General features: G+C 43.3%; 1 long non-coding RNA gene across 1 annotated transcript; it reads left to right on the top strand.

Annotated features, from left to right (window-relative positions):
• Nucleotides 1–2,507: 2,507 nt before the first annotated feature.
• On the top strand, nt 2,508–10,841 carry LOC121871281. Its single transcript, XR_006089857.1, has 3 exons — nt 2,508–2,626; nt 10,297–10,505; nt 10,730–10,841. It is a non-coding gene; the product is annotated as an uncharacterized LOC121871281 (long non-coding RNA).
• The last annotated feature ends 7,542 nt before the right edge of the window (nt 10,842–18,383 follow it).

Genomic DNA, 18,383 nt, shown 5'->3' with positions numbered 1-18,383 from the left:
CCCAACATCACCCCTCCCCAACATCACACCTCCCCAACATCACACCTCCCCAACATCACACCTCCCCACACACCCCAACATCACACCCTCCCCAACATCACACCCTCCCCAACATCACACCCTCCCAACATCACACCCTCCCAACATCACACCCTCCCCAACATCACACCCCAACATCACACCTCCCCAACATCACACCCTCCACACACCCCAACATCACACCTCCCCATCACACCCCACATCGCACCTCCCCAACATCACACCTCCCCAACATCACACCCTCCCCAACATCACACCTCCCCAACATCATACCCTCCCCAACATCACACCTCCCCACACACACCCCCTCCCCACACACCCCCTCCCCACACACCCTCCCCACACACCCTCCCACACACCCCAACATCGCACCTCCCCACACACCAACACACCCTCCCCAACATCACACCCTCCAACATCACACCCCCACACGCACCCCTCCCAACATCACACCCTCCCCACACACCCACACATCACACCTCCCCAACACAACCCTCCCCAACATCACACCCTCCCCAACATCACACCTCCCCAACATCACACCAACATCACACCCTCCCAACATCACACCCTCCCCAACATCACACACCCTCCCCAACATCACACCCTCCTCAAACATCACACCCCTTCCCACACACCCCCAACATCACACCCCCCCCAACATCACACACCCTCCCTCACACACCCCCAACATCACACCCTCCCCCAACATCACACCCCACATCACACCTCCCCAACATCACACCCCTCCCAACATCACACCTCCCCAACACACCCCACATCACACCCTCCCCATTACACCTCCCCAACATCACACCTCTCACACACCCCAACATCAATCCTCCCCAACATCACACCTCCCCAACATCACACCCTCCCCAACATCACACTCCTCCCCAACATCACACCCTCCCAACATCACACCTCCCACACACACCCTCAACATCACACCTTCCCACCTCCCCAACATCACACCCTCAACATCACACTCTCCCCAACATCACACCCTCCCAACATCACACCTCCCCCACACACTCCAACACCACTCACACACCCCCATCAAGGGAATTCAAGACAGCAGACATAAGGAGTGAAGGTCTTATTGTGTGATAATTTATGTGTGACAGGAAGTTAAATATCATCTGTTGAGGAGCGCTTAAACACTCATTTCCACTCCATCTTCTAATTACCCACAACTTTCTGCTTTCACCCGTATTTTAAAATGCTTATGTTATCTAATGCTGAAGGATACAACTTTGCTCATTACACTTATACTTTTTAAATCTCTAAAAATACTTAGGTCTCATGTTTATTCAAAAATCTTCAGGTCATAAGACCCACTAATCCTCAGCTAAGAAATGGTGACTCGATATTCCATCAGAAGGTCAGTAATATGAAACCACTAATCCCCTGTTTTTACCTCCACCTGACATTGGCACACAGGGTCAAGTCATGAGACCCAATAATCCCCATAATAGCCCATGGGAGTGGATAATTCCAGTCTTTACTGTAACACACAATTTCATTCACGCCCATTTCATATAGAATTTTAATTGTCAAATATATTTATTTTACCAAGCTTATATAAACTATTCTGGATTATTATAGAAAGAAATAGAGTTTAACTTCATTAGAATTGCATTTACGACTGTAGTTTAGACTCGAGGAAAACATTCTAGCACCCAGAAATATTCTGGGGAAAGGCTGTTCGTGTGCCAAGATGTCTAGTTTAGAAACTCGAAACTTTTCCTCTAGTAACCGGAAAATATTCTGGATATGAATTTTTCCGGGTCTGAGAAAGTCGCTCTTTAGCCGGAAATCTCCCTCGGGAAGTGCTCTTGCACCAATTGTTCCGCTAACGGGTATCACTGTACAATTCAATCTTCCAATGAGAAATTTAGTTGAAAGTAACCCATGCTTTTTGATACTTCTTGTTAATTTGTGACAGATACTCGTATCTTCAATGCATATGTAGAATGCAAGTGAGGTCTTTGATAGCATGCCGTTTCATAATCTTTTCATGCTTAGTTGAGACGGTTTTCTGTGTCGAAGTTGTTGTCCTCCAGAAAATGCTGAGGAAGGGATGAGAGGAAATATTGGAGAAGAATTGTCTATGCAATGAAAGAGTAATTAATAGATTTATCTCCTTCTCAATCAATATAGTGAGTAAATTAAATAGTCATGTGCTTCTTTTATCACAATTAAATTCATTAATCAATGTCTAATTTGGCATTATTGTGATATGTGTAGGTTTTAATGTATTGACTCATTACTTGATAGATTGTAAACTAGACATACTATTACATTTTGTGTTCACATATGTTGTTACTCTCTGATTCGTATTCAGCTCCATTAATTGCATCATATATTTTTTTCATTATCAGTGAAAAATCGCTTTAGCGGATGTGCATCATGACATGTGCCTACACAAACTTGACTGATGATGTCTTCCATCGGATCATCTTGAGGAAGAGGATGAACCACAACTCAAGGGTGCACAAATCATCCTCAGGAACATCCTCACCAGGAAACTGTATCTCTATGTTGGCCACACACAACCCACTGCAGCCAAAGAGAGATTAAGATTGTGAGTTATTAATGTTGATCGACTTTAGTGTTTTTGAGGGTGAAAGTTCAATTAATGATCATTATATTTCATGTGCAAAGTTTGAAATGAGAGACTTCATGGTTCCTGTCTGACCTTCAGCTACAAAATTAAAGAATAACTGAACAAAATCATGATTACTGTAAATATGTTAGTGTTTTATAGATGCAACTAAACCCTTAATTATTATGGAAGCTGCCCAACTTTGGGTTTTGAAAAATGGGGATTTCAAGATGAATCCTGTATTTATCAGAAGTACAAGTGATAGTAACACTTGTTCTATACATCTTCATTGTTTTCGAGTTGTATTTTTCATGATTTATGTGTTAATATGTGAAATTCAAATACAGTAGACTGGCAACTTAGGCGGATTTTTTCTTACGTTTCAACTATATGTGGATTACTCCAAGTTAGTTATAATTTCCACTTTAAACTCAAAATTAAAGGGGTCACAATTCAAACGACCACCTCGCCACCCACCTGGCCACCTTGTTGTCTCAGTTGTCGGGCGGTATCGTCATAACCAATATTTCTTATGCCAATTTAGTGCGCTAACTTTCATATCATCATAATGCCTAAACACACAATCTAGTAAAACAATGCTCTGTGATGTTAGACTTAATAAAAGGCAGCATGTCAATCGCTACTGTGGCACGGAGGTATGGGCGGAATGAATCAAGCGTGAGATCTGTCAAGATTTGGAATACGAAAATTCGTAGTGATTTATGAGTTCTAGTATATATGTACAGTCAGCCAAAGATGCATCGACCCCACCCTGAATCTCGTGCTTGCAATTTTACCTGGCAACACGTTTAAAGTAAGGCTGTATGTAAAGGTGATTGTAATTGGTGGATCTATTGCATTGTCAGGATAAATATTAAACAATCCAAAGGTAGAATTATTACTGTATAATGATAATCTATTCATTGTTATTTAAAGTCATAAGAAGTTTCCAAATGTTCTTATATTTGCTTAAATAATGAAGAAATTTTGATCTGAGAATCTTGTGGCAGTCCTCGTTCCTAGTTATAGTTGAGTTGCCAATTGATTAATATAGTCATTATTTAAACAAATACTATATATACTAATATAAGGACCGTGCCTCTTATAACATTTTTCTTTACTCTAATACAGCTAGACCCCAACTTACGACGGGGTTAGGGACCCAAATCCAGGTCGTAAGTCCGACATAGATAAATTTTTTTTTTTTTTTAATTAAAATCTACAATGAAATACAGTACAGTAAAAAGTAATAAATAATGAGGAATGACACAGTGAAAGTAATAAATAATGAGGAATGGATACAAGTAATGGGTGACAGTACAGTAAGTAATAAAATGAGGAATGGATAGTGTGACTGAGCACTTACCTTTAATGTAGTCAGTGAATGCAATATGGACATTTCATAATTTTCTAATTATACATGAGACTACATTAACTGGAAACGTTTCGCATAGAAAATGCGGTCATTTGAAGAAGAAGAAGAAAAAAAAAAAAAGAAAAAAAAAAAAAAAAAATTGTCACAACTCAGTAGGGTAGTAAGTCCCGTCGTAAGTCAAGCAGTCGAAGTCAGTCTAGCTGTACTTAAAACCATTGGTATGACGAGAGGAGGCTTGTGGGTGTATGTAATGATAATATCAAGTAATAGGAAAGAAATAACTAGATACTGTAGGTAAATAATAGACAATATACAAATACAAAATTTATTTAAACATTAATATGGAGGAGGAAAGAATATATAATAATAATAATAAATAAATAATTAACGGTTTTTAAGATAACATGGACTTCGACGCGGAGAGGGATTTTGTGATATATTGATATACTTGGGAGATTGGATCCACCTGAGCACGCCTGTGCTTGCAAGACAAGCCGACTATTCATACTCAAGATGTCCAACCGCTGCGCTGCTGACCAACCTTTGAAAAGACCTCCAATATTTTGTAAATAATATATTATGTGTTAGGAACATCCTTCCTTTGCTTTAGGCCTTATAATATTTATTGTATATACTTTTCACATTGCCAGATGTTCTGTGTATTGTATGCTAGTGACAGCACATCCGCCTCTATAAGTAAAAATGAAATGAAATTGAATTGATAACATGACAGCCCGAAGGCTGAAAATATACAATGAACAGAGGTGATAAGTTACATATGGTGGAATCGGGGAGTGGGTCACTTGATTGACAAAAGCTTTCAATACAGTAACATAAGAAACATAGAGTCAACATAAAGATTAACTATAGATCTGGTACTGTGGGAGTTGGTCTTGTAAATATTCTTGTGATCCTCACTGGATGGCCGTTGCGTTATACCTGGCCGCTAATCCGCTACCTCACTACAGCTGCAGATGCACCACTTCGTCCGTTAAGGTTCTTCAGCTCACACAGGGTGTTGGAGATGGTTCTTGTTCCTCATATGATGTTGTTAGGAATATATAGTTCCTCACCTGGGTGGAGTAGGGAGTCCTCATTTTTCTCCTGATGTAGTTTGGAATCCTTCTTGGCTTCTCATCCAGTGTTGGTGGTGGTGAGTGTACCGGGGACTGGGTGTGTTAGCTCCGCGGCAGCTTCAACATTGGCCGCTAAGCACTTATTGTCATTCTAACAGTTGTTTCTTTCTTTCGAGTTGAATTTGTCACTTTTGTATATCATTTGTGGGTTAATCGTCAATCTTTGTACTGTACTGTTGGTGGGAGGATATTGATAAATTCAGGTGGGGAGGAAGAGATGGGAAAAGGGAAGGGCCTGACAAACCAGGCTGGCAGCTGTCCCCATGGTCAAGAGACCACGGGCAGCGCCGACGTCCTCACCCTATGAAGGCTGGAGACGAAATCTGGTACTATGCCCTCAGGCTCAACACACTCACACCACTACTGGGTGGACATACTCAATAACACAACTCTTAGAGTAACTTAGCACCATTAAGACCAGGGGCAACTGCCACTACAACACTCAGTCGTCAGGAGTGATACTCAAGCACCCGCCATGGGGTCCTGCCACCATGGGGTACTTTCCAACGAACTCTGAAGATCCCAGTGGAATAACCCCACCACACAAATAGCCCTACTGAGTTAGACACTCATCCACCAATGATGGGGGCTGGTAGTGGTGTGTGGCTTGGTGATCCGGGGTCACCTCACGGGCCGAGCGTTAGGGTCAGATGAGCCAGCTATGGGGCCCATAGGTAGTCTGAAGTGTCTGACGGTCGGATCTCACGAAGGTAACTGATCCTACTGGACCTCGGACATCTCCTCAGACATAGTGGATACAACATCCACGCTACAGACACGGCCTAGGCTGCGTTAGGGACCTGTATGGGTGAAGGGGGCGAGCACTTACTAACGGTGACAATGACATCACGTTTCAGGGGACGTTAAAGACGTAAATATTACTTCACTCAGAGCATACCAACTACGTTACTGTAACACTTGCACAATCAACTATTAATTGGGTCAAATCACGTAAAGAAGGGCGAATTACAACACAGTGGAATGACCTACCTGTATGGGTGAAGGGGCGAGCACTTACTAATGGTTGAAATGCCCGCGGCACCCTCACTCAAAATAGGGCGGAGTCCACCTACTTCTATTTCGATGAATTAATTCACTGTACACTCTGAAGTTGAAATAGACTATGAACTCGGTTTCATTCCCTACTATTATCTTCACTAACAATGCTCTGCCTGAGCTATCAAAAGCAAAATTAAATTGATTACAAAGGGTTGGATGGCAACAGGATCCCAACATACAGCGTCTTGCTGCGAAATCTGTGGATTACAGTCAACCCTCGCTTTACGCGGTCCCACTTTACGTGTTTCCACGTTTACGCGGTACCCTGCCGAAACCGGAATGCTCACTTTCTGCGGTGTGTGTACCCTTTTACGCGGAGAGCGGTACGAGCATGGTGCGCATAAGGTCGCCCAGTCATCAAAACATTACCGAGTTCTTCACCCGCCACCCACCACAGCCGGCCCAAGTCAGTGATAGTGATAATGATAGTGAGGACATGGACTTTGAGGGGTTTGACAAAGAGGCCCTGCAAGCCTCTGTGGTGGATAGTGATACAGGTGAGGGCCAATAATCTGCCCTCTGCCTCGGAACCAACCCCCCATCCCCGTGTGCCCAGCCATCTTTTCTACTAATGTAAGTGTTAAAAAACCTAATATTATTGATATTTCTCTTAATTATTAATTGTGTGTGCATACCATCATAAAATTAAGAAGTTATTTTTACTACAACGTAGGTATTGTGTCTGAAAAAGTGGAGTTTGGGGATCGGCCCGGTCTCTATTTCAATTACAGTTGTACCCCACTTAACGCGGTTAATTGAACCCAGAGGGTCCCGCGTTAAGTGAAAACCGCGTTAAGTGAATAACAGAACATATGGGATTAATTCCAATAGAACCCAGCCCGACCCCCAAACTCCACTTTTTGACGACAAATAACTATGTTGTAGTAAAAATTCTATCTTAACTTTATGGTGGCATGAAAAACAAGTAATATAGAAGAGGTTAGGTTAGGAAAGATAAAGGTTAACATAGGAAAAATAAAGAATAGGTTAAAAAACGAAAATTTTTGAGGAACACTCACGGTAGTAGAAGAGATGGGTCGGCATACGGGGATGGAGGCTGGTTCCGAGGCAGAGGGCAGATTACTGCCCCTCAGGTGAATCACCATTACTAGGTGAATCACCATTACTAGGTGAATCAATATCACTGTCACTTACAGTTGTCATGGCTTCCCTGACAAATCCCTCAAAATCAACTTCACTATCACTATCACTGGCTTGGGCTGGCTGTGGTGGGTTGCGGGCGAAGAACTCGGTTATGCTTTGCTGACGGCTGGCTTTGATGTTGTCATGATACACCGTGATGTACGGCTCCATAGCCTGCACCAGTCGGGTATGGAAGACGTCATGGCGTTCATCGTCAGTGTCGCGGGAAACGATGGACTTAATTTTTTCTGTTAACTCTATGAGACACTTAATATCACTATGACTTAAACTAGGTTCTTCGGAGAATGACGCACCTTCTTCCTCCTCTTCACTGGCGGGTTCTTCTTCCAACATCTCGTCGGCAGTCACTTCAGGATCTCTGATCACCTCCATGATGTCTTCGTTGGTGGTCTCGGAGAAGCCTTCAGCTGTAATACTGAGCGCAGCTTCTCTGGCAAGGTCCACTGCTACTGCAACAGTCTGAACCTGACCAGTCACAGGTTCACTCCTCCTCTCACCTGGTATGCCATGCAACACATGTCTCCATGCGTGACGAATCGTAGCAATAGTCAGCAGATCCCATGCCTCCACCAAGAAGTCTACAGCTTGTTTGACGTTAAACTTCTTCCAAAATTGTTTGACGAGAAGTTCTTGAGTCGCCGCCTCTTGTTCCTTGTCCTCGTCGCTTTTACTCTCGCTGTCGGTGTCACCCAGCTTACGCAACTCATCCTTGGTGTTGGTAGAGTCGTTCAGGAGCTTGAATTTCTTTGCCGAGTATGCAGCTTTAACATTGCAGATTAACTCCTGGTCCATGGGCTGGATTAATGACGTAGTGTTGGGAGGAAGGAAGACCACTTTTACGTTGGGGTGACGATCCATAAGTAGGGGCGAGTGTCCAGGTGCGTTGTCAAGGAGCAACAAAATATTGAAAGGAACATTCTGTTGCTCGCAGAATTTCTGCACGTCAGGAACAAAACAGTTGTCAAACCAGAAGAGGGACAGAGAAGAGGACATCCACGCCTTACGTGCGGTTAGCCAGTGGACATTAAGCTTGTTCATGTCCATATTCTTGTAGGCGTGCGGCTTGCGGGCTTTGTGAATCACCGATAACTTTGGTTTACAGGTACCGGAGGCATTGGTGGTAAACAGGACGGTGATGCGTTCCTTCTGCATCTTCCGGCCCCTTACCTTGCTCGCAGACTGGACAACGAAGGTCTTGGAAGGTAACTTTTTCCAGAAAAGACCAGATTCGTCCATGTTAAACACCTGGTCGTCACTGTACTGTCCTTCCTCCATAATCTCACGTAAAAACGGAGGAAAATCTCTAGCCGCCGCACGGTCAGCACTCGCTTCCTCACCAACAATGCTGATGTTGGTGACCTTGTTCCTCCTCTTAAACCTATGCAGCCAACCATGGGAAGCATTGAAGGGTTTGGGCTCTGCAATTCCCAGTTTACGTGTCACTGCTGCGTATAGCTCACGTGCGTACTCCTGCACTGAGCGCGTGTCCACCGCCATGTTGCGTCGCGCCTGACGCACCAAATAACTCACCAGCAAAGTTTCCACTTTTGCCAGCACCCTGTTCTGGCAATACCTGATAGATGAAGCACCTGCAGACTTTGTGATCTTCATGTGCTCCTTTATCTTGGCTGCATCCTTCTTTATTGTACGAATCGTAGATTCGTTGACGCCATGCTGGCGCGCGAGATCAACTTGGCGTCTTCCTTTCTCCAAATCTTGAACAATTTGGTACTTCAGCTCGTAGCTTAATGAACGTCGTGTCTTCTTTGGTTTAGTGCCGCTGGGTCCAGGTAAGGAAAGGTTTCTCTCTGGGGGTGGTGGTCCGGCGGAAGCCATTTTACGGAACAATGGATGCGCGTTAACCCGGCGTGGCCTTGAGGGATGAAACTGCCGTGGCTAGGTCAAGCGTCGTCTCTCCTCCCTCCCTCCCTCCCCGGGGTAGTCACGTCATAATACTTTAAGCCAATTACAGCTAGCAGCAGAGGGGGGTAGGGCTGCATGGCCAATCACAGTCCGAGACGTCATATGACGTCAGTGATAACGCAACAAAGACACACACTGCGCAACCTTACCGCGCCGCTTGCCCAAGCGGAGGGAGGAGGAGGGAGAGGCAGGCAGGCAGGCAGGCGGGCGGGCGGGCGGGCGGGTGGCGCGTGGTCAAAATCTAAAAATAGCATCCGAGCCGGACACTCACCGCGTATATGATGAAAAATGCCGCGTTAAGTGAAAGTTCAGCTTTGGCAAGGCACCGCGTATATGCGAAAACGCGTTAAGTGAAAGCGCGTTAAGCGGGGTAAAACTGTAATCCCATATGTTATGTTGTTCACTTTACGCGTTTCTCACTTTACACGGGCCACTGTGGGTTGAATTAACCGCGTAAAGTGAAGGCTCACTGTATATTCAAAGTTCCCTTTAGACAAAGACGGCCTATCGATGACGTCATCAAGGAAACAGAGAAAATGGGGGACGTTTCCACTAGGGGACTCAGAAGGTTTTGTGGACGTTTGAGCGTAATATGAATCTTAAAGGTTTTCAGGTTAGCTGTCATCACGATCATGACACTAACATTTGGAAACTTCTCATGGTCTTAAATAAGAATGAATAGTTTATTATTATAATAATTCTACCTTTGGATTGTTTAATATTTATCTCGGCAGTGATACAGCCGAAACAAATCCACCGATTACAATCACCTTTACATACAGCCTTACTTTACCAAGTGTTGCTAGGTAAAATTGCAAGCACGAGATTCAGGGTGGGGTCGGTGCATCTTTGGCGATTTAGGGGATTTTTAGGAGTGTTTCTGACTGTACGCTGGGTCCCAGAAACGTAAACCCCGCGTAAGTTGCAAGTCTACTGTACAGGACAGATATGTATTTTTTTTTTATTAATTAATTATTTTTTTTTTTTTACAGGATAAAGCTGATCTGCTTGAGGCTCTATATAAAAAAATTCCTAAAAATAGTACATTAAAGGAAGGTGATCTAAGTGTCCAAGAAGTCACACTTAACTATGGTATGGGGGATGAAAACCCAATAGAACATGCCCGTTTCTACAGCAAGAGGTCACCCAATGTTGCCAAAGCTATGCAGAAAGAAGTTGTTTCTGTGTTGCTTCCCTATAGGTATGACTTTTCAAGATGTACAGTATTTATGACCTATTTGTATCCATGTTAATAGGGAAAGTTTAGTAGATGAGAGAAAGGTATAGTTATTCTGTTTTGATAAGGAGACATGACAACTGGACAGAGGAAATAATAATGGAGTAAGGAGTAGGATTGAATATAAAGTATGTGGTATGCCCGGATAATTCACGGATTTTTATTTCACGGTCCTTTATTACTTGCAGATGACACCTTGGATGTACCCTAGAATGTCTATGGGTAGTTTTGAATTTGCTGGTATTCTCGTGGCCAGGACAGGGAGCCATTCGTTCTAGAGACAGTAACTTCCTTTACCTGTTTTGTATAAATGTGTGTGTGTGTGTGTAGACACACAAACACACAATAAAAAAGCAATACAAATAAATAATAATGGGAAAATCCTCTCACAAATAATCAGAAAAAAATTAAATAAAAATGTTGAGTCTATCCTCAAGTGCACTCTGTGCTTTATTAATAACAAAGCACAGAGTGGACTTGAGACTCAATATTTTTAATACATTTCTTTCTTATTGTATATATGTTCAGTATTGTACAGGTTGACCATAAAAAAATCCGGCATTCGATAAACCGGAACCTTCAGTTTTCCGGCATGGATTTCGGAGCGCATTTTCAAATTTCCTGCCTTGGCGCACCATTGTTTTCTGGACGCGCCGTTTATGTTTTGATAGCGCTGTACTCCAGACTCAGCTGTTGGGTCTTGCTTGCACCTGCTAACAAGCATTCATGCTCATTCCTTCTGATTTTATCATTTTATCATTTAATTAGCCTGGTAAACATTAAAATTTCATTTGCTTTTCATTTAGTGTTTAATTTTCTTTTTTTTTAAAGGATTGTACAGGTAGTAATTTTCTGTTAAATATACTGTACAGTATTACCCAGCTTTACACGGTTTCACTTTCCTCCGCTCATTTACACCTTGCCAGAACCGGCTACTCATATACGCGTGAAGTATAATTTTTTTATTTTTTTTTATTTAGCTCATAAAATTCATACAAATTACCCGGCCAGAATATAATTTACATTGCTGGAATTCTTACAATATGATGATCATTTTGAATATAAACATCATGGATTTTGCATTAGACATACAAATTTTAGATCTAATGTAATAATTTGGTTTACACAAAGCAAGTATTTTATCTTTTGTGCAAAATATATGAAGTTTACATTCAAAATATTCCCTGACCTGCAAGGAATCCAGAAATGTCAATTATATTATCCTAACTTTAGTCTGAGGTATTATTTATTACTAAATGTTAAAATCTAGTGTTTCACCCAATCATTTCTCAGAGAGGTAGGGGCCAGTGAGCTGGGAAGAGGGGGGGGGGGATTTGAGTCCATTATTTGAATGGACAGTAACCTGGCGACTGTATTTCTCTTAAATATTAATTGTGTGAGCATACCATCATAAAATTTAGATGTTATTTTTACTACAACATAGGTATTGTGTCGGAAAAAGTGGAGTTTGGGGTTCTGGCCAGTCTCTATTGGAATTAATCCCATATGTTCTGTTGTTCACTTTACGGGTTTTCACTTTCCGTGGTACCCTGTGGGTTCAATTGACAATTGACCGCGTACGTAATCGGGGTACAGTGAGTTCTGCTATAACGCGTGTTTTGATAACGCGAATTTGTTCTAATGCGATTTTTTAATTAGGAACGATATTTGTATAACGCGAATGCTTGTTTGCTATAACGCGATTTTTGCTTACTATTTCTCCAATTTTGTGGTATTAACTGTGAATATGGTAAAGAAGAATATCTCCAAGAAGCGTTCTGGTGATAGAATTCCCGGTGATGATCGTAAAAGAAAGGATATAACACTTGAAGAGAAGCTCGATTTTATCAACCTCAAAATCACCCTTCTCCCCCATCAAGTTACATTCATATTTTTTCAAGGTAAAGTGTTAGATTTACTATATGATTTCATTATTAGATATGAATGTAACATTTATTTAGACTGTGCTATGCTTTGTGTTAGGCTAACTACTAAATTTTTTCGATTTCAAGTAATCTGCACCAAACCCTATTTTCTCCATAAGCCCTGTTATTTCTATTACGCGATTTTCTATAACACGATATTTTACAAGAACACAATTATCGCGTTATAGCAGAACTACCTGTACTACTGTATACAGCATTTATAATAAAATTTCATTTGCTTTTCATTTAGTGTTTAATTTTCTTTGTTTAAAGGACTGTACAGGTAGTCATTTTCTGTTAAACTTACACAGCAAATATAACCATCAGGTCCTGAGGTTGCCGGATTTTCGATAGTCAACCTGTGTACAGTGAACCCTCACTTTATGCGGTCAATTGAACCCACGGAGGCCCGCGTAAAGCGAGGAACGCGTAAAGTGAACAACATAACATATGGGATTAAATGAAATAGAGACCGGCTGACCCCCAAACTCCACTTTTTCCGACACAATACCTATGTTCTAGTGAAAATAACATGTTAATTTTATGATGGTACATGCATACAATTAATACTTAAGAGAAATAGAGAAATACAGTCGCCAAGTTAATGTCCATTCAAATAATGGACTCGACTCCTTCCCCCTCTTCTCACACTACACTCGCTGGCTCTTCCCTCTCTGAGAAATTTTTTGGGGAAAACCACTAGATTTTAAGGTATAGTTATAAATAATACCTCAAACTAAAGTTAGGATAATATAATTGACATTGCTGGATTCCTTGTAAGACCAGGAATATTTTGAATATAAATGTCATATATTTTGCACAAAAGATAACATATTTACTCAGAGTAAACAAAATACTTCATTAGATCTAAAATTTGTATGTTGAATGCAAAATCTATGATGTTCACATTCAAAATGATCATAAAATTGTAAAATTCCAGCAATGTAAATTATATTCTGGCGGGTAATTTGTATGAATTATGAGCTAAAAACAAATATCTTCGGTTATAAAAAAAAAAAATTCTTCAAGAACTATCTGTCAATCAAACACCCACCTTACCTCCCCCTCTTCAACCTCCAGATGGTCGGTCGGGTCCCTCCACCCCCCCTCCCCTAACCAGATAAATGTTTGGGAGAAACCAGAATATTTACCTTTTTGGTAATAAATAATATCTAAGACTAAAGTTAGGATAATATAATTGACATTCCTGGATTCCTTGTAAGACCAGGAATATTTTTAATATAAATGTCATATGCAGTCAACCCTACTATTCTGGCGGTCCCACATTCCGCGTTTCCACGTTAACAGCGGTGCCCTGCCAGAACCTAGCGTGCTCAATTCTGTGAGAGGTCGGCCGGCAGCTATTTTTTAGATCGCCCCCACCCGCCTGCCTGCCTGTGCTCTTGCCTCTCCCTCCCTCCTCCTCCCTCCCTCCCCTCCTCCCTCCCTCTCTCCCTCCTCCCTCCTCCCGGGGCAAGCCTGGTCAGGAGTTTTGCCAGTGTGTGTGCTGTTACGTTATCACTGGCGTCATATGATGTCGGACTGTGATTGGCCATGCATCCCTACCCCTCTGCTGCTAGCTGTAATGGCTTAAAGTATTATGGCGTGTCCGAGAGGAGAGGGAAGCGATGTACTAGCACGCCAGTTTCATCCGTCCACGCCAGACCTGTAACGATGCATCCATTGTTCTGTAATGACTTCGCAGGTTACTAATACCATCATCCAAGAGTTGGAGAACAAGGCAGGTTGATTTGGCGCCAGCATGGTGTGAATGAATCTCGATTCGAACAATAAAGAAGGATGCAGCCAAGATAAAGGAGCATGAAGATCACAAAGTTTACAGGTGCTTCTATGATCAAGTATTTTCACAACCAGGTGCTTCTATGATCAAGTATTTTAACCAGGTGCTTCTATGATCAAGTATTTTCACAACCAGGTGCTTCTCAAGACAGAAAAAATTACTTGTGAGTGCAGTGCGTCAGGCGCGACGAACATGGCGGTCGTCTGGCGCTCTGTTAGGAATCTTATTCGTGGCAGAATGGGGTACAACCCAAACCTTTTTATTATCTGGGTGGTTTAAGAGGTTTAAGATCTGAATCCATTGGTGAAAGCGAGGTGACTGACCAGGTGCTAAATTCCTCCGTTTTGAGGTTATGGAAGAACAGAATCTGGTCTTTTCTGGAAAAGGTTACATTCCAAGTCCTTAGGTTGTAAAGAATGCCAGCAAGATTGGGCGGAAGATAGAAGACTCGCATCACCGTCCTGTTTCACCATGCCTCCGGTACCTGTAAGCTCAAGGTTATCGGTGATCCACACAGCATGGCACGCCTACAGAACCATGGGACATGACCAGCTAAATGTCCTCTGGCTGACCGCACATAGGCGTGGATGTTCTCTACTGTCCCTCTCCTGGTTTGATGACTGTTTTGTTCGATGTAAAAATTCTGTGGCGACAGAATGTGACATTCAGATTTTGTTGCTGCTGGACAACGCGCAGGACACTCGCCCCTACTGTTAGATCATCACTAGCATAAAAGTGGTCTTCCTTCCTCCCAATTCGTCTATATTACAGCCCACGGACCAAGGTTGATCTGTAATGTAATAGCTGCATTCTCTCTGAAAAATTCAAACTCCTGAACGACTACACCAACACCAGGGAAGAGTTGGTAACACCACCACCGATAGCAAGGCGAAAGATGAGGATCAACAGTTGGCACAGCAAAATACTGTTCAAACAATTGGAAGTATTTAACATCAAAAAAGCTGTGGACTTCTTGGTGGAGTCATGGATAATCTATTGCTACAATTCGTCCGCATGGGCGTGTTGCATGGAATACCAGTGAGAGGAGGATTCAATCTGTGACTGGTGAGGTTCAGACTGTTGCGGTAGCAGTGGACCTTGCCAGAGAAGCTGCTGGGGTGTTACAGTTCCAGGCTTCTCCAGACCACCAACAACGACATCCTGGAGGTGATGGGAACCTGATGTGACTAGGGAGATGGTAGATGATGATGATGATGACGTCAGTGAAGAGGCAGGTGGTCGTCATCTCAAGATGAACAACACTTATCCCATAGTAATGTTAGGGGTGCATCGAGTGTATCGAGAAAGCCAAGCTCCTCCTTTCCCGACGCCTGAAGCAAACAGGTATGAAATCTTCACTACCCAGTGTTGCGACTGATTTTATCATGGTGATCCACGACAACATCAACACCAGCCGTCAGCAAAGCATAACAATTTCTTAAGCCCGCAAGCCCACCACAGCCAGCCCAAGCCAGTGATAATGACAGTGAAGATGACTTTGAGGGTTTGTCGGGGAAGCCCTGACAGCTGTAAATGACAGTGATGGTGATGCACCTAGTAATGGTGATTCACCTGAGGACCAGTAGCCTGCCCTCTGCCTCGGAACCAGCCTCCATCCCGTGCAGCCGACCCATCTCTTCTACTAATGTAAGTGTTCCACCTAACTTAGTTTTCCTAGCCTAACCTTTATTTTCCTATGTTAACCTTTATTTTTTCTAAGCTAACCTCTTCTATATTACTTGTGTGTGCATACCATCATAAAGTTAAGATAAAATTTTTACTACAACATAGTTGAGTGTCGATCAAAAGTGGAGTTTGGGGGTCGGCCTGGACTCCATTTCAATTAATCCCATATGTTATGTTTATTCACTTTACCGCGTTCCTCACTTTCCGCGGACCCTGCGGTTACGTGCTGCGTAAAGTGAGGGTTAACTGTATTTTGTGCAAAAGATAACACAGTTGTACCCCACTTACGCCGGTCAATTGAACCCAGAGGTCAGTTAAGTGAGATCAACGTTAAGTGAACAACAGAACATATGGGATTAATTTGAGGATCAACCCGACCCCCAAGCTCTCCACTTTTTATTTGTTTCCCTATGTTGTAGGAAAAATTCTATTTATGATAAAATAATATAAGAAAAGAAGGTAAATTAGGAAAAAATAAAACGAAAAATTGTGGAACACTTGACAGATGGAGTTCAGGAGAGCCGAGGTGCAGCCATGGGACTACTCCATAGCCACCAGTGAATCATGGAAGCCGTTCATCGTCATTGCAGCGGGAAAGGACCGGACAATCTGTAACTCTATAGCACACTTAATATCACTTATGACTTAAACTAGGTTCTTCGGAGAATGGCGCACCTTCTTCCTCCTCTTCACTGGCGTGTTCTTCTTCCAACATCTGATCACTTCAGGATCTTTGATCCTCAGGATGTCTTCGTTGGTGGTCTCCGGGCCTTCAGCTGTAATATTGACGCAGCTTCTCTGTAGGTCCACACTGCTACTGCAGCAACAGTCTGAACCTGACCAGTCACAGGTTCACTCCTCCTCTACCTGGTATGCCATGCAACACATGTCTCCATCGTGGCAGATAAGTAGCAATAGTCAGCTAGATCCCATGCCTCCACCAAGAGTCTACAGCTTTTAACGTTAAACTTCTTCAAATTGTTTGAGAAGTTCTTGAAGAGTCACGCCTCTTGTTCCTTGTCCTCGTCGGCTTTTGCTCTGCTGTCGGTGTCCTTGCAGCTTCAGCTTCATCCTTGGTGTTGGTAGAGTCGTTCAGGAGCTAGAACTTCTTTGCAGAAATGCGCTTTCACATTGCAGATCACTCTGGTCCATGGGCTGGATTAATGGCGTAGTGTTGGGAGGAAGGAGCCACTTTTTACTTTGGGGTGGCGATCCATAAGTGGGGGCAGTGTCAGGTGCGTTGTCAGGAGCAACAAAATATTGAATGGAACATTCTGTTGCTGCTAGAATTTCTGCCGTCAGGAACAAAACAGTTGTCAAACCAGAAGAGGACAGAGAGGACATCACGCCCTTACGTGAGGGTTAGCCAGTGGACATTAAGCTTGTTCATGTCCATATTCTTTATGGCGTCTTGGCTTCAGGCTTTGTGAATCACCGATAACTTTGGTTTACAGGTACCGGAGGCATTGGTGGTAAACAGGGCGGTGATGCATTTCTTTGCAACTTCCGACCTTACCTTGCTGGCAGACTGGACCAAGGTCTTGGAAGGTAACTTTTTCCAGAAAAGACCAGATTCGGTCCCACACCTGATGCATCACTGTACTGTCCTTCCTCCATAATCTCCGTAAAAAGCGGAGGAAAATCTCTAGTTGCATCACGGTCAGCACCGGCTTCCTCACCAGTGTTGATGTTGGTGATCTTGTTCCTCTTCTTAAGCCTATGCAGCCAACCAGAGGAAGCATTGAAGGTTTGGGCTCTGCTAGTTCCCAGTTTACGTGTCACTGCTCGTAGGTAGCTCGCGTCGCGATACTCCTTGCGGCTGCGTGTCCACCGCCATGTTGCGTCGCTTCTGACGCACCAAATAACTCACCAGCAAATTTTCACTTTTTGCATCCTGTTCTGGCAATACCTGATAGATGAAGCACCTGCAGACTTTGTGATTTTCATGTGCTCTTTGATCTTGGCTGCATCCTTCTTGATCGATGCAGTCGTGATTCGTTGGCGCTCTATGCTGGCGGCGAGATCAACTTGCCGTCTTCCTTTCTCCAAATCTTGAACAATTTGGTACTTCACCTGCGTTAGCTTAATGAACGTCGTGTCTTCTTTGGCTTAGTGCCGCTGGGTCCAGGTAAGGAAAGGTCTCTCTGGGGGCGATGGTGGTCAGCCGGGAAGCCATTTTACGAACAATGGATGGCGTTAACAGGGGCCTTGAGGGATAAAACTGCTGGCTGGGTCAGCGTCGTCTCTCCTCCCTCCTCCCTCCCTCCCTCCCTCCCTCGGGGTGGTCACGTCCTGCTAAGCCAATTACAGCTAGCAGCAGAGTGAGGGGATGCGCCTATTAATCACAGTCGATCGTCATATAGTCAGTGATACTTGTAACAAAGACACACTGGCAACACTTACATGGCGGCTTGCTAGCGGAGGAGGACG

This window comes from Homarus americanus, unplaced genomic scaffold (assembly GCF_018991925.1).
Source record: "Homarus americanus isolate GMGI-L3 unplaced genomic scaffold, GMGI_Hamer_2.0 scaffold57306, whole genome shotgun sequence".
NCBI lineage: Eukaryota > Metazoa > Arthropoda > Malacostraca > Decapoda > Nephropidae > Homarus > Homarus americanus.
Note: the sequence above shows the minus strand (reverse complement) of the source record. Positions and strands in the feature narration are given on the sequence as shown.